Below are 24,335 nucleotides of genomic sequence, written 5' to 3' on the forward strand. Positions count from 1 at the left end.
TGAAAGTACACATTTAGGTAGAAGAACAGTTTGCATACTATACTTTGTTGTGGCTAGAGGTCACAAACCTAGTACCGATCTGATACATGCTGCAAGGAAATAGCATGTATCCTCCTCTATGCTACTGGGAATCCCTTCCCTGTAGGAAAACAACAAATTATCTAAAAACACATAAGGTAATCAAAAGCACCATCAGGTTAGCTGAGAGGAAATAATAGCTACCAATATCAAAGAAAGATAGACAATACTCTCTTCTAACTAAGAAGCATTTTGCTTACTGTATTCGGGTTATCACTGTTGCTTAGTGTTTCGAGGGCATATCAATAAAAAAAGCAATCTACTTATTATAAAAACATAGCTCTTATATCACAAGAGTGGCAAACTGAACAACCAGTCACAAAACACAGGCAACAATCCTTTTCAATTAGTATTTTCATTGGCTAAACAAATGTGACAGTATACATCATATCATTTGCTTTAATTTCTGGAGACTGGAGGGAAGTGTTTCCCCTGAGTTCAAAATTCATTATACATCAGCATATGGAACAGATGTGCTCTATTCATCTTTGAACAGTCTCACTCTTCCCAAGTAGCAAACACCTAATGGATATATACAACTACATATTTAACACTAAAAAATAATTCATAACTTTTTAGTTAACTGGAATATAAATCTGCAACATAACAAAAATAAAAGGTTTCCAATCTATAAATGCACATGGAAGAATCAATCAACAGTGCAAGAACATGGGGGTGAGGGGTTAGGTTACCGGCGGCAGCTTAGCGTCGTTGCTGCATGACGAAGGCGACGACGACTGCTGGAGTTCACCACGAGTCAGATTCGTGGCACAAAAGGCGCACCCATTGTGAATTAGTCACGCATCCATGGCAGTAGGGCTGTACGGGAGGATATGGGAGGATCTACTGGATGCAGATGTATCCCACCATGGCACCAGACACCGCCGCATGTATCACTCCAGTTCCAGTCGCTAGTATGCACGGGGAGGAGAAGAGGCCGATGGGAGTTGGAGAAGCATAGTCAGCGACCAACTGGGAAAATGTCGAGGTGGCTGGTGAAACAACGGGGGTTATGGCCGAGGGGATGCGTGCTGGCGGCCGCAGCCAGAGGAGTGGGGCAGGGAGAAACCTAGGCGAGCGTCGGGGTGTTGACGCCGCGTCGCAGCGAAGACACACACGGACACGGGTCGACCGAAACGAACCGACTACAGAGGCCCATCTGGCAACTTCAACATTTTTTTTTGACATCATGCTTTATCGGTTTTATTTACAAGGACGTCGGTTGTGAGCGATTTCATCCAAAAAACGCTCGAGCTCTCCCAGGGCTCTATTTCCTGGGAGCTTAGAAACTGTACTGATTGTGCATCTCAAGTCCGGGAAGAGAATTTGTATCACTCTTGTTAGTAGAAGAGAGAACGCCAAACAGCTTATTGGCTACATCAATGGGAAAAGGTGAGAATTGCCATGCTCTACAAATAGAAGTTTTCATCCCCGAATTTGTCCGCTCAGATTGTCATCCTGACCGAATAATTTAGTGTCGTCACTCGTCAGCTCTTAGTTCGCTCATAGGGTACGTGGGAGCGAACGCTTTAGGATTTGTGCGTGGATCCGACATGCCTGAGGGCGTTCGGTAGGATTCCTTAAAAAAATCTAAGAGCATCTCCAACAGACGCCCAAAAAGAACTCCACGCACTAAAAATACGTTTTTTTGGCGCCGAACAGCTACAACAGATGCTGTAAAATATTGCGCGCGCTAAAAAATTTTGGGCACGCGTTGAAAAACGCTATCGCGCGAACCATATTTTGGGCTCCGGATTGCGCGCGCTTCACAATTTACACTGCGTGCTATTTTGGACGCGCATTTTTGGGCGTCTGCTAAATCAATGTTGGTCCCGGCGCATTAAAAGCGTTACAGTGGCGCGCTATAATTTTTGTTGGACGCGAAATTTTTATGCGGTTGTTGAAGATGCTCTAACGCCAGTTCTTAGCATGCATGCAATTTATTTACTCCTTATCTCGGCTCACAGGACAAGATTGCAACCCTACTCTCTTACCTGGTTTTATAACAAACAATTGATTATGCTGTCTATTACTTAATTAATGGAAATTGTAATACACTCTAACCTAAAATGAAAGGCATCTTACCTGGTTTCATAAATTTCTAAAGCATTGCTGATAACCCACAAGTATAGGGATCGTTTGTAGCCTTTTTCGATAAATAAGAGTGTCGAACTCAACGAGGAGCTAAAGGTAAAATAAATATTCCCTCAAGTTCTATCAAGCACCGATACAACACTACACACACTTGACGTTTGCTTTACCTAAAACGAGTATGAAACTATTTTGCAAGAATAAAACTATGAGTAAATTGCAAGGTAATAAAAGTGAATAAAACTATGAGTAATGCAGGTGGGCCCCACTCCGGAACCTTCTAGAACCTTCCCGATACAATACTGAAAAAACTCAAACTTTTTCCAGAACCCCGATAACAACTTTCCATATATGAATCTTTAAATCCGGACTATTCCAAAGCTCCTCGAATGTCCCGGATCCCATCCGGGACTCCGAACAACCTTCGGACTTTCCACTATTAATATCTCAATACTACCCTAGCGCTACCGAACGTTAAGCGTGCGACCCTACGGGTTCGAGAATCATGTAGATGACCCCATGCAGGTGGGCCCCACTCCGGAACCTTCTAGAACCTTCCCGATACAATACTGAAAAAACTCAAACTTTTTCCAGAACCCCGATAACAACTTTCCATATATGAATCTTTACATCCGGACTATTCCGAAGCTCCTCGAATGTCCCGGATCCCATCCGGGACTCCGAACAACCTTCGGACTTTCCACTATTAATATCTCAATACTACCCTAGCGCTACCGAACGTTAAGCGTGCGATCCTATGGGTTCGAGAATCATGTAGATGACCGAGACTCCTCTCCGGTCAATAACCAATAGCGGGACCTGGATGCCCATATGTATTCTTACATATTCCACGAAGATCTTTATCGGTTGAACCACGATGTCAAGGATTCAGTTAATCCCATATACAATTCCTTTTGTCCGGCGATATGTTACTCTCCCGAGATTTGATCATCGGTATCTCCATACCTAGTTCAATCTCGTTACCGGCAAGTCTCTTTACTCGTTCCGTAATACAAGATACCATGACCAAACTCATTAGTCACATGCTTGCGAGCTTCTTGTGATGTTGTATTACCGAGAGGGCCCCGAGATACCTCTCCGTCATATGGAGTGACAAAATCCCAGTCTTGATCCATGCCAACTCAACAGACACCCTCGGATATACTAGTAGAGCATCTTTATAATCACCCAGTTATGTTGCGACATTTGATACACACAAGGTACTCCTCCGGTGTTAGTGAGTTGCATGATCTCATGGTCATTGGAACAGATACTTGACATGTAGAAAACGATAGCAATAAACTTGATACGATCATGTACTATGTTTATAGTTTGGTTCTTGTTCATCACATCATTCTCCTAATGATGTGATCCCGTTATCAAATGACAACTCATGTCTATGACTAGGAAACCATAGCCATCTTTGATCAACGAGCTAGCCCGGTAGAGGCTCACTAGGGACATGTTGTTGTCTATGCATCCACACATGTATTTGAGTTTCTAATCAATAAAATTATAGCATGGATAATAAACGATTATCATGAACAAGCAAATATAATAATAACCACTTTATTATTGCCTCTAGGGCATATTTCCAACAAACTCGCCGGTACAAAAAATCAGGATTGCTATATTTCTTCCGCAATGACCATAGATAGCGCTCACTTACAGAGTCCCGCGTATGGTTGGCCCAGTAAGTCGGGTAACCCGAGGTTTTCCTCCCTACTTCAAGTGGCGTGCGGTTTTTCCGTACTAGTTTTCTGATTTCTATTTGTTGTTTCTTCATGCGGTGGTGACAGTCTTGTGTCTGGTTTCTTCTGTCTTTTTCTTTTCATATATATACTTTTTATTATTTTTGTTCCTTTTTCATTCAGTCTTTGTTTCATATTTTGTTCACTCTTTACTTCTTTTCCTTTTAGGGTATATTAGAACTTTCACATATTTTTCTTTCTTTTAGTTCTCTTGGCAAACAGTCAAATTATTTAGAGCCACATGAAAATTTTCTTAGAGATGCGAATTTTTTCCTAAAATTGCAGGAATATTTTTCATGAACACCATGAACATTTACTCTAAAAAGCGCCAACATATTTTTCAAGTTGAAATACACAAATACTTTTTTAATGCTTGAACACATTTTGAAAGTATACGGACATTTTGTTTCAAATGTGTGAAGAAATTTAAAATCGCAAGGAGTTGTTTAAATGCATGGACATTTTGTATTAAATATGTAGACGATTTTAAAAGGTCAAGTACATTTCTAAACCAAGGTGAATTTTTTGTAAATACATAAAAAAAATTAAAATCATGATAAGCAATTTAAATACGGTAAAAATAGTTTACAACTACCGAATGAACTTTTCTAAAGACGTGACAACCATTTTTCTAATTATAGTGATCGTATTTTTAAATAAGAAATGAACATTTCCAATTTAGAATAAAGAGTTTTAATACATATGGAAGTTGCTATAAAAGTTTTTTTAAATGTTTTAGTCTTCTCAGAAGAAGTTTTATAAAAACTTCTTGTATATAAGAAAAGTTCATGTAGCTTAAAATAGATGTTTATGGTTTTAGAAAGATGTTCACATGTTAAAATAAGTGTTGATTGATCTGTAGAGGATATTTGTGTACTCTACCAAATAGAATATAGAAATGGGAAATGAAAACAAAAGGGTTAAAAGAAAGGAAGACAATGCACCTCAGTGCCACACTGGACGTTGACATTATTTGTAAATCGTTGCCCGACGTTTATATTGCAGCCGCAGGTCTCATACCATAGCCATTGTTGGGTTGGCCCATGAGCTATCTGTTGTAGGCGACCCTGACCGTACAACTTGCAGTACGCGAAACACGAACATAGCACAGATAATGTCATGAGAGACAGACATAGCATCGTACAACTCGAACCATCTTGGAAAGCTTCGATGGACCGGTACACTAGTAGAAAAGGAGGCTTCCATACGTCCCCATTAGTCCCAAAATAATAGAACCGGGACTAAAGGGGTCTTTAGTCGCGGTTCGGGAGGAGACCCGCGACCAACTATCTGGGCCCAGCGCGCTCGGTCGACAGCTGGCGGACGGGAGGGGCTTTAGTCCCGGTTGGCCTGGCCAACCGGGACTAAAGGTCCTCAGGCTGGCCACAAGGCCTTTAGTCGCGGTTGGCCAGGCCAACCGGGATTAAAGGTTAGACCTTTAGTCCCGGTTGGTCTGGCCAACCGCGACTAATGGCCTTTAGTCCCGGTTGGTCTGGCCAACCGCGACTAAAGGGATTTGAGGCCTCACTTTCAAACTCTACCCACCCCCCCCCCCCCCCCCCCCGATCGCCTTTTCAGTTTTAGAAAAAACAAAAGAAAATGATGGAAATGTCAAAAAAAATAAAATAAAATAAGTTTTCCATGTGATATGTGGTCTAGTTGTTGGGAAAATTAACAAATATGAATTTTGACTTTATTTGCAAAATCTCTCTGGAAATTCTTAAAATGGGCATAACTTTTGCATACGAACTCGGATGAAAAAGTTTTTTATATGAAAAATCATCTACTCGAAAAGTTAAATCCGAATTTAGAGGATAAATTGAGCAGTGATGAGGGGTGGTGATTAGAGATTAGAGGTTAAAATAATTCAGAAATTTGAAAATAAAAAAATTGAAAAAATTCGCAAAAAAAATTCGCAAAAAAATTTAAACCTGCGGAGGAGGCCTTTAGTCCCGGTTAGCCACGAGAACCGGGACTAAAGCCTTTAGTCGCGGTTCGTAAGAGGCGCGACTAAAGGGGGGGGGGTCTTTAGTCGCGCATATTTAGTCCCGGTTGCACAGCCGGGACTAAAGGCCTTTGCGAACCGGGACTAAAGGCCTTTTTTCTACCATTGGTATGCACCGGTTTTAGAACTTTTCCCCCTTTTGTTTTTCTATGTGGTTTCTTTATCGACTTTATTTCAGGTTTTTTATGTTATTTTCCTTTTTTTCAAATACTTGTTAACTTTTTAAAATACACGTTGCAAATTTTGTGTGTATATGTTGAATATTTTCCAGGTACATGTTGAACATTTATCCTAATAAATCTTGAACATTTGAAAACAATGCATGTTCAACATTTTTAATACACATTTGAAAATTTAAAAAAACAATCATGAACATTTATTTTGAAGCTTCTAAAAAAAATTATGTGTTACGGTTTCTTTAATAATAGTGTGATTTATTTGCATGCCGTGATATTTTTAATGCCAAGAATCATATTTTAAAATGTTTGAACATTTTATATATGGCCTGAATAATCTTTTGAATAGTAGGAATATATTTAACAAACTACGCAAACATTTTTCCATTTTAGTAAACATTTTTCAAAAAAATCATGAAAATATAATTTTAATAAAGTGTTAACATTTGTTTATATGAAATTTTTTCTTAATCGTACGATTTTTTCTAAAATTATGCTAACAAATATTTTTTGATTAACTTTTTAAAAACGTCATGAACATCCTTTTTAGTTCGTAGTGAACATAAAAAAATAGGTAAAATACTTTTAAGAACTGAAGTATTTGAAATATTTCAAAATATCAAATATGTACTTTTAAGAAATAGGTAAAGAAACAGATGGATGGTGGTCAAGGCTACCAAAGGGGTCTGGCCTGATAGTGGTTTGGAAACTCTGTGTAGTTTTTGGAAGGTTCCGTCAGTGGTTTTCTACTAGCACATATGTCCGTGCGTTGCAACGGGAGAAAATATAATATGCATTTAAAATTAGAGAGAATTATATGTGCAAGTAAAACGCTGTGTGCACGTGAAAAATGAGCATTTAGCTTCTCGGTTTCGCCGGGTGTTAAGTAATCAATCCGCTATTTTTCAATTCATTGATCGAGGGCATTTAAGAGTTTTATTACGTCATCGTACGCCAGACAAGGCCCATGAATTATTCAATCTACTTTTTCTTTTAATCGAGGAGATTTTAAGGCATGAAGTTTCTGAATATTGTGGGAAATATGAACCATTTTTTAAATCCTGAACAGGTTTCTAAAAATTATGTACACTTTCAGAAAAACGCGAACAAAGTTTTAAATAGGGACATATTTTAAAATTCACAACATTTTTTTAAACACCAATTTTTTTAGAAAAAACATGGACATTATCTGAATTTGTGGACATTTTGTTAAAACAGGAACATGTGTTGACACACAGAAACAATTATTTGAATTTGCGAACATTTTTTTAAAAAGATAATTAAAATAGAAGTAAAACACAGAAACAAAGAAAAGTAGACCAGCCCATTATTGGTTGTCCTGTGCGATGCTCCGACTATTTGCCGCTCCGTGCGAAAAATAGTATTTTCCCAGCTGCATGGGCTGGGAAATAAATGGGCTGGCTTCGCTGGGCCATAGCGCGTGGCCACGTACAAAATTCGGGAAAAGCTTTTTGCTAGCAGACGAACACATAAGAATTTAGTACCACCTCAAATAGAAAAACATAACCTCGCATAGAAAAAATAATTCGACGGTGAACGGTTGAAAAAGTTGGCGAAACGCACCTTGTGTGTGTGTGTGTGTGTGTGTGTGTGTGTGTGTGTAGGTATAGGTATAGGTATAGATATAGATATAGATTTGTACGTATTTTCTCTACATGATTTTATCGTTTTATCTGAGGATTTTCATTTTTTTTCCTTTGACTGTTTCCCCCTTTTCGTTACATTTTCAAGTACATGTCAACTTTTTTAAACACACATTTTGTCTTATACATGTTAAGCACTTTTTTACCGATTGCACATTTTCTAAATACATGTTCAACATTTTTATAAGACATGTTGAACATTTGTAGAAGAACATTGAACATCTATATATAAACCATGAATGTTTCTTTAAATATGCAGAGAATATGCTTCGAAGATAAATAGAACATTTTTCACAAACACGTTGAATATTTTTCTAAATACATGGTGCACATTTTCCTAAATAAATACAGATGGACATTTTTAGAATGCATGATAATCATTGTTTAAACATATGACAAACATTTTTTAAAATATATGATGAATTTTTATGAAGTAATTTTATCTTTTTATGGTACGTGGTTGTACATTTTTTTAATACACAATGAACATTTTTCGAAAAGAAGATGAACATTTTGCTATATACATGATGACAATTTTCAATAGATTAGTTAAATGAATATACATATAATGTAGGTACGTGGGGTGCACACAAATGAAAAAAAAAACATCTGGGTAATGTGTTTCCACATGCTGAGCTAGCTTAGAGGCGAGTGCTAGGTCCATCTCGCTAAAGGTGAGGCATAGATGCTCCCTAGAAAAATCGCGCGGGGGCTATATCTTGTTTCATGCAAAATGGAAGCTCCTCTCGTGTGAAGGGAATAGGCCTTCGTGAAGTAACTGGGCCGGCCTGTTTCCTCTTTTATTTGCTTCACTAGCTCGTGACGTGTGAATGCTTCGCTGGCTCGCTGTTTCTTCGCTCGCGGTCGTTTCCTTTGTTTTTTAGTTGGGCAACACTATGAGTCGGCTGACAGATCTTTTGCAATGATCCGCCGTTTCACGGGCCATTCGATTCAATGCGGGGTAGTCGCCAGTTTCCGCTGACAGCTTTGCAACAAGGATGATGTTGCGCTCAGACGTTTCAACAGAGTTCATGTTGCGAAACTTTTGCAACGGAAGTATTGCTGCGGAATTTTTTTTGCAACAGAGCTAATGTTGCAAAAGAAATTTTCTTCACGTTTATAAAGAAGTTACAGAAGAAAGTTTTGCAACATCACTAATGTTGCAGAAATTTTTCTTGCAACACGGACGATGTTGCAAGAAAAAGACCACCGTCGTTCGCCACGAGCTCCTGTCGAATGGTGTGAGGAGGAGCAGCAGCGCCCGTTGCTGCCAGTGAGCGTCGTACGTTCGACCAGGTCGCCTCGCCGCCATCCTCCTCTCCGGCGAGGTGGGCGCACCGCGCGCAGCCGATAGACGTAGTGGAGGCAGGCGGCAAGCACCACGACGGCGACTGTGCCCGCCCTCCGGTAGCAACGGCGCATCACGGCGGCGACCGCGCCCAACCCCAAGCTGCAATGGTGCACCGCGATGGGCGACGACAGACCCATGCTCACGACAAGCTATGACCACCCCCGTTGTGTTGCTGCTGCGAAACACATGTGGTTGGGGTTGTTTCTCAGCATGAAAGGATAAAGAAGACATGGAGGTGGTCGAGGTTTCGCGTGAGATCCAGATCCAGATCCTGCAACAGATTAGTTGTTGTCGTGGGAGAGATTGCAACAGTGACTCAGTTGCAAAACCCAAATTATGTATATAGGTTGCTCCCCAAACCATTTGATCAAAATAGAGCCAACGGCCACGACAACGGCAGATGCACGTGTTGCACTCAGGCGACTGATGGCAAGAGTTTTCCTTTTTTAGTTTTTTTCTGTTTCTCTTTTCAGTTTCCTTTTTTCCTTGCTGGTCTTTTGGTTTTCTTTGTTTCTTTACCTATTTTTCATTGTATTTTTTCTTTTCTTTATATTATATTTCTTTTCTTTGTTTTGCTTCAGTTTTGTTTCTTATTTTCGCCCGGTTTTTCCTTTTTTTATTTTCTTTGTTTCTTTCTCGGTTTTCACTGTTTTTTATTTTTTTATTTTTCCCTTTGTTTTTACTTCAGTTTTATTTCTTTATCGTTTTCATCAATTTTCTTTGTTTTCCTTTGTTTGTTTCTCGTTTTTCAATGTTTCCATTTTTTGCAGTTGTTTCTTATATTTTCATTTTTGCTTTATTTTTTCTTTCGTTTCTTTGTTTCTCTTTGGTCTTTATTTTTAAATTTTTCTTTATTTCTTTCGCTTTCATTCTACAATTTTTGTATACGTCAAGAACATTTTTCTAATACATGTTTAACATTTTGCACATACCGAATAACATTTTTTGTATACATCATCAATATTTTTTCTAAACATTTTTATAAATGCTTAATTAACAATTTTTCAATTAAATACTAACATTTGTTTAATACATGGTCAACATTTTTTCATTACACATTTTTAAACATTTCCAAATGCTTGATTAACATTTTCAGATAAAAAAATTAAAATATGGTCAGCAATTATTATACAAAGTTGACATTTTTCAAATGCTTGATTAAATGTTTTTCAAATGCAAGATTTAATTTTTTAATACATAGTCAACATTTTTTCTATGTACATTTAAATTTTCAATTTTTTAATTAACTTTTTCCAAATATGATTTTAATATTTTTTAAGTACAATACAAGTTTAACTTTTTTAATAGATGTTCAACATGTTTTATATACACATAAAACATTTTTCAAATACTTGATTAACATTTTTTTTAAATACATGATCAACTTTTTTCACACACCTTGTATAATATTTATATACATGTGAAAACAATTCTCTATACAAGTTTAACATTTTTCAAATACTTGGTTAACATTTTCTTTCGAATGTTTTATGTAATGTGTTTTCCGTAATACATTTATTTAGAATATTTGGAAGTATGAATGAAAATAAAACAAAACCAAAGAACATGACAGAAAAAACAAAGAAATGAGTATGTGGCCTCCCCGGTAACTGAGGCGGACCATCTGGCGCCCCCCTGACGCGAGGCTTCACAATGTCTCTTTACAAGCGAGACATAGGCGTGCCCCAAAATTGCTAAGGGAAACTACGGTTGCACGAGCATCACAACGTGTATTGTGGCCTAGGCTCATTATCTTTTGTTTGCTGCCTTTCTATTTTATTGTTTGTGGAATCCTCTTTCCGTCACTTACTCGTTTATTCTCTTGCCTCTTCCACTTAGATTTTATATTTTGTAAAATCCATACGTAATGTTTTGGTTTTCTTAGTACATTTGGAATGAAAAAAACCCAAAGTTGCCCTCTAAAGTTCCAACCAGATGTTCAAAATACAGTTTGTTAAACCATTGCGATTTTCAAAACTGAAGCTTCAAAAATCAGACATCACATTCCTTTTTTTAAGTTTCAAACATCACAAAAAGTGTTTGTGTAATAAAAACGGTTTGTGTAGTTCATAAAAAGAAGGGCATCATGTTGTTGTGAACACATTTACTTCCTCCTCTAGAAAATCAAATTTACTTCCGAAAACAGAAAAATAAGTGATGGTTAAGCTCTAAATGATAGTGTAACTACAAAAAAAAGTCCCTATTTATCGTTCATTATGAACATTGAAAAACAAATACCATCCATAACAGAATATCTGAGGGATCGGCCCATATATAGATGGTATGTGAAAATTCTCTTCACCTTCAGCCACACCCCTACCACCAATCCCCAATGTCTATGTTCTTCCATGCTTCTGGGTTGTGGCGGATCAAGCATTTCACCACAAGGGGTGCCAAATTTAACACTCGCAAAAAAGCAAGAAAAATCACAATTTAAATACCATGTGGACACGTCACAAAATCAACACATAATTACAGCAGAGGTATGCTAACGTTTGTCAAAAAATTATCATGTACAAGCATCACAAACAGTACAAATATTATGTGCCCCATCTGCCGCCGGCAAGGCAACGACCAAGTCAAGTGGTTTTGGGCTTGGGTTTGTGATCAATGCAATGTGTTGCTACCCATGTGAAGGATCCACGATGCAGTGGTTGTGAGGAAAGATTTTTTTTTCTGATAAAGGATGGTTTTATTAACTCCAAATGTTGCATGAAGCAGATTAAAAGAAAGATGAGCAACATTCAGCCTCCGTATACTATGTGCAATGGTAACAAACATATGTGCAATTGTAAAGTCATATAGGATAGACACTATGCCTATGTCAACGGAATTGGTGGACCGGTCTGACGATGATGCTGCCACCCATGTAGCCACCCGCTTCAGCCTACTGCACACCGTCTTAAACATCGGTTTGGTTCGATTGTAAATAATGAACCAACCATTCCAATGCACAAGAACAGAAAATGATCACTTGAGGAAAAGAAAACAGAAATGATGAAACATCCTGATATAAGTATCTAGGGAGAACCTGAGGCTTCTCAGAGCTCAGGGCATTTCGGCCGTTGGATCGAGTTGTTGATGCGTTTTGGACCGTAGGATCTCGCTCCTGGAAGACCTCGGCCGTCGAATCGACCCGGAGCTACTGCTACAATGAATAGTTACTGCCTCCCCGCGCAGTTTCACTCCCGGCGTGCCACCGCGCGTAATTAGACTACCTCGCCAAGGGCATTTTAGTCATTTCGTGTAAGGTGGTATATAATCGGGCCGCTCCTGTGGTGGAGACCTGGCCGCCGCCTCGTCCCGCACTCGCTCGTCCCTCCTCCTCCTCTACGCCTCCTCCACCCAATCCCTAACCCTAGCAGCTCCCGACGCCGCTGCCATCTCCTTCGCCCAGCCCGACGGACCGTCGCCGTCCACTTCCCCGGCGTCGTCACCGTCGTCCTCGCGTGCACATGGCAAGAGGAGCGCCCCCACCCTCTCCTCTCCTCCCCTCATCACGAGCCAGGACAAGGAGGGCCACCGTGGCCGAGCAGGTCAGGCGGTGCGTCCAGATCGCCAAGGAGCCGCCCGCAAGGTCATCCATGGCGCGACTAAACAGAGCAGCTGAGGAGGGAGACGCTGGTTCCTCTTTCCCGTTGCTTATCCAGGTCTATTTATCGTGATTCGTAGGGATCTGGCTAGGTTCGCTAATTTTATCCTCAGCATGGTCCGGTTGCTGCGGATTGGTGAGCTATAGAAGGTACCTCGTGTTCCTCCCGTACCAGTGGATTTGATCTCCCCCGAATCTTTTTGCGTTTGGATCCTTTTGCATCTCCTGTTACTCTTTTGGTTTCTTCTTCTTGCCTCTTCTGTTTCTTTGGATGTTTCTTGGGCTATTTTGGCTGCTTGCTGGGCGTTCATTTTCTTCTTTTGCTTCTTTCATTTTTATGTGCTTCCTCTTCACCTGATGACATTGTACCGTTTATGTGCTGCCTAATTTGTTTTGCAGGTACTATGCTTGTCGTGGATTGCTGCCTCACGTGTGCGCGGAGCACATCTTGGGTGTTCAGGTAGCTGACTTACCCCCTAATTTATTTTACTTACTAGGTTTGATGTGTGTATGGCTCCCTAATAAGCAGTTCTCTTTGGTGCATCATGTTCTTCCAGTTGCTTGATTAAATAGACAGCCCTGCCACATTTATTTATGAGAGGAGGTGCTTGATAGATAGGGATTTAGTACAAGAAACTGCTATGTAGGGATGACCCTTGTATGTTTATCACATAATTTTTTGATGTAGGCATCAGGCTTTCTTGGTTTTATTAAGTGAAAGAGCTAGATTAGCCAGCCGATTCGTTTTGGGGTTTGCACATAAATCCTACATCTTCCATATGATTTTTAGGCCTCATGTTATGCCAGGGGTTTGGCTATTGCATCAGCTAGCTGATTTACCCCCTTATTTCCTTTACGTTGATTTGATACTGTGCATGTATTAATGTTTAGTGTCACTTGGATTCAGAACCTTGATGGAACAATGAATTGAGTTAAAATGAATTGTGGCTTGTTCCAGCTTAAAAAACAATATGCTACAGATGTAAAATGAATTGTGACTAACCAGAACAATCTTTGTGCCTGGATACCCAGTGTGGTTCTTTATTTGATTGAATGCCGCTCCTTCCATTTTGTGCTTATTATTTTGCATGACGTGATTTGAGTCTAAGGGCATAAGGTTGTGCTTATTATTAGTTGCTGCATCTGTGATTTGAGGATCTACAATTCAAGTACTACAGTATGCTGCATCTGTGATTAGATACCAATTTTTCGGTCTTTATATTGGCGATTTCGTTCTGTTAGGAGGTCACTGCCAAGAAGTAAATTACTAGCGAAGGAGCAGCTGATGTATGAACATCATTGGGTTCAAGGAGTAAAATATTATGGTTTCGCATAAATGTCAGTTTATTACTATTACATGAAATCTAGAACCTATGCTAATGTGTGCAATCTGGACAAGGAGGACAAATATTTTTTTGGGGGCCTGATTCTTATGTAATTTCTCTCTATGTTGCAGAACTCCCTACTCTCATTTGGTGCAGCCCAGTATGTAGTGTCAGTGATTGCAATGCCCCCAGGAATATCAAACCGTATATATAGTCAATGCTTGCATCGCCTCTAGGGATATCCCAAGATATATTTAGCTATCCATTGCAGGTAAATGTATTTTCTAAAGATGTGCATGTTCCTTTCGTCATCGATTTGTGTGAATATCCTTTGTTAGCAATTTATGTTTTAGTTGTAACTTTTCAGTACAAGTTTGGGCCAATCAAGGCCAGTGTTCTCTGAAATCTTGTGTTGCCTTTTAGGCATGATCTTACTGTTGCATCTTTTGTTATCATGATGGTGATGGATTACCTTGATGACAAGGCGAAGTTGATAACATATTATTTTCCTCTTTGACTGATGCAGCTAAATCTCTGAAGCTATATATGTGCCTTTTCGTATGTCATCTTCAGCTGCCTGTTGTTCACATGGTTTAACTGGATGCATTTTTCTCTTCATCATTTCCACTGTATGCTGGTTTTCTAGGTATCTTCCAAGATATGCTTGACTAAAACTTATATGATTTCCATATTATCCCGCAATTATTTTATACTAATTTGAACAAACGAGTTGATCTTCTTATAACTTGGTCCATACTGCCTTTTCTTATTGGTTGTTCAGTATATAGACTAACAGACATATCATTCTATTAGATTTTCCATTGCTATCGATATGCTTTTCTGGGTTAGCTGATGCCTTGCAACCACTGACTTGCATAGGTGCTACTAATGTTTTTTTGCTTTTGTATACATAGATAGTTATGTTCCCATCACCAGGAGAACATGCATAATTGGGGCACCTTTTTCAGTGCTTAACTAAAACAAAGTGAGATTCATGGTCTAAGGAAAGAGAAAAGTCATTCTGCCCATTGCTTTACTGTACTAACGATAGACACTTCAGACAATATTTATGTAGATAGTTTCCACATACCGTTTATATTATTTACTTTGGACAGTTAGTATGTTTAATATTTAGCCAGATCTATCTCTTCCTCGTCATGAGATTAGGAAAGAAAATTGGGTAGAAAGTTGGAGCATGGCTGGACTGCACATGGTGCTGATACATACTAAACTTACATGTGTTTCCTTCGTCTTTGTGTGACTGTATTTTCAGTTATCAGTATCAGCTAGAGAATATGCATATAGTAGGAAAGAGGGGATCATAGAAGATGATCATTATTCATTTGCCTCCCAAAGACCATCACATTCTATTAATTCAGTGTCTTTTTTATGTATTTGGATGCCTAATTTCAGCAGAAGTTGATACCCAGCTTCTTCGGACAAGTACTTGACTGTTCTTTCAGTTCTTCCCATGCCCAAGTACAGTCTGAACAAGTAACCGCCGACGCCGAGGCCATCCACCACGTGGAGGACCTCTTGGGCACTTCCGCCGCGTTGTGGGTTGAGCTTCCGCAGCCCACTGCCTGCTGGATGCTTCTTCCCTTTATCCTTGGTGTGCAAGACATGTTCTTTCTAAAGTGATGCCCACCAATGTATTTGATACTTCGACTTTGACATGATCTCCCCCTTTTATCCAGTTTGAGGTATTCCAGTGATCTTATCATGTTAGCTTTCTTATATGATTCATATCCCTGTGTTCATAAGTGTTCTTCTACAGGTATCGAAGAAATTTTATCTTGAGCAAAGAGACCTTTCTTCCTTATTAGGTCGCTTTAGAGGGTAAGTAAGCTGTTCATGATAGCTCAATTATTAGTTTCTCTTCTATGGTTTCTTAGTAGTTAGCAGTGCTCAGTAGTATCTCAAACACTATATAAAGTTGAAATCCTAACATTTTACTAGATGCAACTAGACAGTGGATGTTGCTAGGTCAGCATAGAGCAGAGAAAAATGCATCTTCTACGGCACATCACATTATGCTTCTTCCATAGGGAAGTTTCCAATGTTTATTTGCAAATCTCACTCATAGATACGTGGCTCCATTTTTGTGCAAGGTTATATGAGCTGATAACGACATCTTCTCATCTAGAATTCAAAATAAATGGGATTGATTGTCTATGGTGAAAGATGAGGATTGCTCATCCTTTTTGCAAAACTAATTCTAGACCTTGTCATCATTTTGGCAATTTGGATATAGATGTGCTTTCTTTCAGGTTAGTAGCCAAGACTAGCTTTTGGAAGTTATACTGGCTTCACCAGTTGGGCTTAACTAGGACATAATTGATTCTCTGTTGGTAAAAAGAAAAAAAGATTATCTGGTTGGAGAAAACCTATCTTTTGCTTTGTTTGCTTCTGAATTTTAGTAACCTTTTTTCATTTTATTATTTTCAGGTTAGTAGTACGGGAGTTCCTACCAAAACTGACTTATGGAAGTTATGCTAGCTCCATCAGTTGGGCTTTCTGTACAAAACTAGACTCAAGATAATTTATTTTGGTGCTTGCAATAAGTATTAGACAGAGGGGTGATGCACACATACTTCATCCAGTCTATCGTTCATGTATGTTAATTAACTAATTAGACAAAAATAACTCTGTCTGTATGGTGTTTCTGATGATGCTATCAATTTACTAACACTAAAATATTGGGTTGGGATTTTCAAATCTAGCTAATTACTTTTCTTTATTGCTTCTTTTTTCCAGACAGAAGTATTATATCTATTCTCTGTCTAAAACTTATATAAGCAGCACTGGAGGATTGTAGGTAACTTATACTAAGAACTTTGCATCACAATTCGGATAAATTTGCACCGTAGAAAGGTATTTCAGATTGAAGATAGAAGCCAGGCTATGAAACAAAAAGTGGCATTCTATTCTTGATGTAATTTCCAAATTATAATCCATAATCAAGCAAAAGATTACAACAAACATGACTTACATGTTGCTTGCATTCAACATCTTCACGACCTTCAAACGCATACATCTCCTCCGGCCGCTTCTGCCATCACGGCACTTGCTCAGGACCTGCACAAGGTATCCATCCCCTCTTCAGCACCACCTTCGCCACTAGAACTCTTCTCCAACAGGGGAGGGCGAGCTGCGCCAATACGCGCAGGGGAGGGCAAGCACCCGCCGAGAGCTGCGCTGTCGGGCGTAGGCGTGGGGGAAAACACACGGCTGTTGGGGATCGTAGCAGAAATTTAAAATTTTCTACGCATCACCAAGGTCAATCTATGGAGTTTACTAGCAACGAGAGGGAAGGAGTGCATCTACATACCCTTGTAGATCGCGAGCGGAAGCGTTCAAGAGAACGGGGTTGATGGAGTCGTACTCGTCGTGATCCAAATCACCGATGATCCTAGCGCCGAACGGACGGCACCTCCGCGTTCAACACACGTACGGTTGGGTGAGACGTCTCCTCCTTCTTGATCCAGCAAGGGGGAAGGAGAGGTTGATGGAGATCCAGCAGCACGACGGCGTGGTGGTGGAAGCAGCGGGGATCTCGGCAGGGCTTCGCCAAGCTCAGCGAGAGGGAGAGGTGTTACGGGGGAGAGGGAGGTGCTAGGGGCTTGGGTGCGCAGCCCTCCCTCCCCCCTTTATAAAGGGGCCCTGGGGGGGGGCGCCGGCCCCTGGAGATCCCATCTCAAGGGGGGGGCGGCCAAGGGGGGACTTGCCCCCCAAGTCAGGTGGGGCGCCCCCCACCCCCAGGGTTTCCAACCCTAGGCGCAGGGGGAGGCCCATGGGGGGCGCACCAGCCCACCAGGGGCTAGTTCCCTTCCCACTTCAGCCCATGGGGTCCTCCGGGATAGGTGGCCCCACCCGGTGGACCCCGGGACCCTTCCGGTGGTCCCAGTACAATACCGGTGACCCCCGAAACTTTCCCGGTGGCCGAAACTGGACTTCCTATATATAAATCATTACCTCCGGACCATTACGGAACTCCTCGTGATGTCCGGGATCTCATCCGGGACTCGGAACAACTTTCGGCTTACCGCATACTAATATCTCTACAACCCTAGCGTCACCGAACCTTAAGTGTGTAGACCGTACGGGTTCGGGAGACACGCAGACATGACCGAGACGACTCTCCTGTCAATAACCAACAGCGGGATCTGGATACCCATGTTGGCTCCCACATGCTCCTCGATGATCTCATCGGATGAACCACGACGTCGAGGATTCAAGTAATCCCGTATACAATTCCCTTTGTCAATCGGTACGTTACTTGCCCGAGATTCGATCGTCGGTATCCCAATACCTCGTTCAATCTCGTTACCGGCAAGTCACTTTACTCGTTCCGTAATGCATGATCCCTTGACTAACTACTTAGTCACATTGAGCTCATTATGATGATGCAATACCGAGTGGGACCAGAGATACCTCTCCGTCATACGGAGTGACAAATCCCAGTCTCGATCCGAGCCAACCCAATAGACACTTTCGGAGATACCTGTAGTGCACCTTTATGGCCACCCAATTACGTTGTGACGTTTGGTACACCCAAAGCATTCCTACGGTATCCGGGAGTTGCACGATCTCATGGTCTAAGGAAATGATACTTGACATTAGAAAAGCTTTAGCAAACGAACTACACGATCTAGTGCTATGCTTAGGATTGGGTCTTGTCCATCACATCATTCTCCTAATGATGTGATCCCGTTATCAATGACATCCAATGTCCATGGTCAGGAAACCGTAACCATCTATTGATCAACGAGCTAGTCAACTAGAGGCTCACTAGGGACATGTTATGGTCTATGTGTTCACACATGTATTAAGATTTCCGGATAACACAATTATAGCATGAACAATAGACAATTATCATGAACAAGGAAATATAATAATAACCATTTTTAGTATTGCCTCTAGGGCATATTTCCAACAGTCTCCCACTTGCACTAGAGTCAATAATCTAGTTATATTGTGATGAATCGTACACCCATAGAGTTCCGGTGTTGATCATGTTTTGCCCGTGGAAGAGGTTTAGTCAACGGATCTGCGACATTCAAATCCGTATGTACTTTACAAATATCTATGTCTCCATTTTGAACATTTTCACGAATGGAGTTGAAGCGATGCTTGATGTGCCTGGTCTTCTTGTGAAACCTGGGCTCCTTGGCAAGGGCAAGAGCTCCAGTGTTGTCACAGAAGAGAGTCATCGGCCCCGATGCATTGGGAATAACTCCTAGGTCGGCAATGAACTCCTTCATCCAGATTGCTTCATGTGCTGCCTCCGAGGCTGCCATGTACTCCGCTTCACATGTAGATCCCGCTGCGACGCTTTGCTTGCAACTGCACCAGCTGACTGCCCCACCATTCAAAATATACACGTATCCGGTTTGTGACTTAGAGTCATCCAGATCTGTGTCGAAGCTACCATCGACGTAACCCTTTACGACGAGCTCTTCGTCACCTCCATAAACGAGAAACACATCCTTAGTCCTTTTCAGGTACTTCAGGATGTTCTTGACCGCTGTCCAGTGTTCCATGCCGGGATTACTTTGGTACCTTCCTACCAAACTCACGGCAAGGTTTACATCAGGTCTGGTACACAGCATGGCATACATAATAGACCCTATGGCCGAGGCATAGGGGACGACACTCATCTTTTCTCTATCTTCTGCCGTGGTCGGGCATTGAGCCGTGCTCAATCTCACACCTTGCAATGCAGGCAAGAACCCCTTCTTGGACTGATCCATATTGAACTTCTTCAATATCTTGTCAAGGTATGTGCTTTGTGAAAGACCTATGAGGCGTCTCGATCTATCTCTATAGATCTTGATGCCTAATATGTAAGCAGCTTCTCCAAGGTCCTTCATTGAAAAACACTTATTCAAGTAGGCCTTTATACTTTCCAAGAATTCTATATCATTTCCCATCAATAGTATGTCATCCACATATAATATGAGAAATGCTACAGAGCTCCCACTCACTTTTTTGTAAACACAGGCTTCTCCATAAGTCTGTGTAAACCCAAACGCTTTGATCAAGCAAAGTAGGCGCACGAATATTTATTAATTAAGGGTTTTCGAGACTTCATTCTCTTTTTAGTTTTGACTCTGGGTCCGGTACAGGTTGACGCGGAGCAGCACATAGGAGCAATGGAAGAGATTGATGATCATCTCATCAAAGCGAATGTTCCAACTCCGAGATGCCTGCACCAGCCCATAGATTGAGCGCTGGAGCTTGCATACTTTGTTAGCATTCTTAGGATCGACAAAACCTTCCGGCTGCATCATATACAATTCTTCCTTAAGAAAGCCGTTTTGACGTCCATTTGCCATATCTCATAATCGTAGAATGCGGCAATTGCTAACATGATTCGGACGGACTTCAGCTTCGCTACGGGTGAGAAGGTCTCATCGTAGTCAACTCCTTGAACTTGTCGATAACCCTTAGCGACAAGTCGAGCTTTATAGATGGTAACATTTCCATCCGCGTCCGTCTTCTTCTTAAAGATCCATTTATTTTCTATCGCTCGCCGATCATCGGGCAAGTCTGTCAAAGGCCACACTTTGTTTTCATACATGGATCCTATCTCGGATTGCATGGCTTCAAGCCATTTGTTGGAATCTGGACCCGCCATTGTTTCTTCATAGTTCGAAGGTTCATCGTTGTCCAACAACATGATTTCCAAGACAGGGTTACCGTACCACTCTGGTGCGGAACGTGTCCTTGTGGACCTACGAAGTTCAGTGGTAACTTGATCATGATCGTCATCATTAACTTCCTCTCTAGTCGGTGCAGGCACCACAGAAACATTTTCTTGTGCTGCGCTACTTTCCGGTTCGAGAGGGGTCATCTCATCAAGTTCCACTTTCCTCCCACTTACTTCTTTCGAGAGAAACTCTTTCTCCAGAAAGGACCCGTTCTTGGCAACGAAGATCTTGCCTTCGGATCTTAGGTAGAAGGCATACCCAATGGTTTCCTTAGGGTATCCTATGAAGACGCATTTTTCCGACTTGGGTTCGAGCTTTTCAGGTTGAAGTTTCTTGACATAAGCATCGCATCCCCAAACTTTAAGAAACGACAGCTTAGGTTTCTTTCCAAACCATAATTCATACGGTGTCGTCTCAACGGATTTCGACGGAGCCCTATTTAAAGTGAATGCGGCAGTCTCTAAAGCATAACTCCAGAATGATAGCGGTAGATCGGTAAGAGACATCATAGATCGCACCATATCCAATAGAGTGCGATTACGACGTTCAGACACACCATTACGCTGAGGTGTTCCAGGCGGCGTGAGTTGTGAAACAATTCTACATTTCCTTATGTGTGTGCCAAATTCGTGACTCAAATATTCCCCTCCACGATCTGATCGTAAGAACTTTATTTTCCTGTCACGTTGATTCTCAACCTCACTCTGAAATTCCTTGAACTTTTCAAAGGTCTCAGACTTGTGTTTCATTAAGTAGACATACCCATATCTACTCAAGTCATCAGTGAGGGTGAGAACATAACGATAGCCACCGCGAGCCTCAACGCTCATTGGACCGCACACATCAGTATGTATGATTTCCAATAAGTTGGTTGCTCGCTCCATTGTTCCGGAGAACGGAGTCTTGGTCATTTTGCCCATGAGGCATGGTTCGCACGTGTCAAATGATTCATAATCAAGAGACTCCAAAAGTCCATCTGCATGGAGTTTCTTCATGCGTTTGACACCAATGTGACCAAGTCGGCAGTGCCACAAGTATGTGGGACTATCATTATCAACCTTACATTTCTTGGCATTCACACTATGAATATGTGTAACATCACGTTCGAGATTCATTAAGAATAAACCATTGACCAGCGGGGCATGACCATAAAACATATCTCTCATATAAATAGAACAACCATTATTCTCGGATTTAAATGAGTAGCCATCTCGCATTAAACGAGATCCAGATACAATGTTCATGCTCAAAGCTGGGACTAAATAACAATTATTGATGTTTAAAACTAATCCCGTGGGTAAATGTAGAGGTAGCGTGCCGACGGCGATCACATCGACCTTGGAACCATTCCCGACGCGCATCGTCACCTCGTCCTTCGCCAGTCTCCGCTTATTCCGCAGCTCCTACTTTGAGTTACAAATATGAGCAACCGCACCGGTATCAAATACCCAGGAGCTACTACGAGCGCTGGTTAGGTACACATCAATAACATGTATATCACATATACCTTTGGTATTGCCGGCCTTCTTATCTGCTAAGTCCTTGGGGCAGTTCCGCTTCCAGTGACCGTTTCCCTTGCAATAAAAGCACTCAGTCTCAGGCTTAGGTCCATTCTTTGTCTTCTTCCTGGCAGCTTGCTTACCGGGTGCAGCAACTCCCTTGCCGTCTTTTTTGAAGTTCTTCTTACCCTTGCCTTTCTTGAACTTAGTGGTTTTATTCACCATCAACACTTGATGTTCCTTTTTGATCTCCACCTCCGCTGATTTTAGCATTGAATATACCTCAGGAATGGTCTTTTCCATCCCCTGCATATTGAAGTTCATCACAAAGCTCTTGTAGCTAGGTGGGAGCGACTGAAGGATTCTGTCAACGACCGCGTCATCCGGGAGATTAACTCCCAGCTGAGACAAGCGGTTGTGCAACCCAGACATTTTGAGTATGTGTTCGCTGACGGAACTATTCTCCTCCATCTTACAACTGTAGAACTTGTCGGAGACTTCATATCTCTCGACCCGGGCATGAGCTTGGAAAACCATTTTCAGCTCTTGGAACATCTCATATGCTCCGTGCTGCTCAAAACGCTTTTGGAGCCCCGGTTCTAAGCTGTAAAGCATGCCGCACTGAACCAGGGAGTAATCATCACTACGCGACTGCCAGGCGTTCAGAACGTCTTGAGTTGCTGGGAAAACAGGTGCATCACCTAGCGGTGCTTCAAGGACATATGCTTTCTTGGCAGCTATGAGGATAATCCTCAGGTTACGGACCCAGTCCGTGTAGTTGCTACCATCGTCTTTCAGCTTGGTTTTCTCTAGGAACGCGTTGAAGTTGAGGGCAACATTAGCGTGGGCCATTTGATCTACAAGACATATTGTAAAGATTTTTTAGACTAAGTTCATGATAATTAAGTTCATCTAATCAAATTATTAACAAACTCCCACTCAGACAGACATCCCTCTAGTCATCTAAGTGATACATGATCCGAGTCAACTAGGCCGTGTCCGATCATCACGTGAGACGGACTAGTCATCATCGGTGAACATCTTCATGTTGATCGTATCTGCTATACAACTCATGTTCGACCTTTCAGTCTCTTGTGTTCCGAGGCCATGTCTGTACATGCTAGGCTCGTCAAGTCAACCTAAGTGTACTGCGTGTGTAAATCTGGCTTACACCCGTTGTATGCGAACGTTAGAACCTATCACACCCGATCATCACGTGGTGCTTCGGAACAACGAACTTTCGCAACGGTGCACAGTTAGGGGTAACACTTTCTTGAAATTTTAGCGAGGGATCATCTTATTTATGCTACCGTCGTTCTAAGCAAATAAGATGTAAAACATGATAAACATCACATGCAATCAAATAGTTACATGATATGGCAAATATCATTTTCCTCCTTTTGATCTCCATCTTCGGGGCGCCATGTTCTTCATCGTCACCGGCATGACACCATGATCTCCATCATCATGATCTCCATCATCGTGTCTTCATGAAGTTGTCTCGCCAATTATTACTTCTACTACTATGGCTAACGGTTAGCAATAAAGTAAAGTAATTACATGGCGTTTCAGTTGACACGCAGGTCATAAATAAATTAAGACAACTCTTAGGCTCCCGCCGGTTGTCATACTCATCGACATGCAAGTCGTGATTCCTATTACAAGAACATGATCAATCTCATACATCACATATATCATTCATCACATCCTTCTGGCCATATCACATCACATGACACTTGCTGCAAAAACAAGTTAGACGTCCTCTAATTGTTGTTGCAAACTTTTACGTGGCTGCTATAGGTTTCTAGCAAGAACGATTCTTACCTACGCCAAAACCACAACGTGATATGCCAATTTCTATTTACCCTTCATAAGGACCCTTTGTTGGGGAACGTAGCAGAAATTCAAAATTTTTTACGCATCACCAAGATCAATCTATGGAGTAATCTAGCAACGAGGGGAAGGGGAGTGCATCTACATACCATTGTAGATCGCGATGCGGAAGCGTTGCAAGAACGCGGATGAAGGAGTTGTACTCGTAGCGATCCAGATCGCGGTTGATTCCGATCTAAGCACCGAAGAACGGTACC

The 24,335-nt window shown here is 41.3% G+C and overlaps 1 long non-coding RNA gene across 2 annotated transcripts; it reads left to right on the top strand.

The window, feature by feature from the left end:
* Positions 1 to 12,426: 12,426 nt before the first annotated feature.
* On the top strand, positions 12,427 to 16,832 carry LOC120962648 (uncharacterized). Of its 2 annotated transcripts, XR_005753372.2 has the most exons (7): positions 12,427 to 12,858; positions 13,108 to 13,168; positions 14,165 to 14,304; positions 14,560 to 14,679; positions 15,450 to 15,736; positions 15,811 to 15,872; positions 16,482 to 16,832. It is a non-coding gene; the product is annotated as an uncharacterized lncRNA (long non-coding RNA). The 2 variants fall into 2 exon arrangements; XR_005753370.2 differs by having other exon boundaries at positions 12,427 to 13,168.
* Positions 16,833 to 24,335: the final 7,503 nt, after the last annotated feature.

Source organism: Aegilops tauschii, chromosome 4, assembly GCF_002575655.3.
Source record: "Aegilops tauschii subsp. strangulata cultivar AL8/78 chromosome 4, Aet v6.0, whole genome shotgun sequence".
Classification (NCBI taxonomy): Eukaryota; Viridiplantae; Streptophyta; class Magnoliopsida; order Poales; family Poaceae; genus Aegilops; species Aegilops tauschii.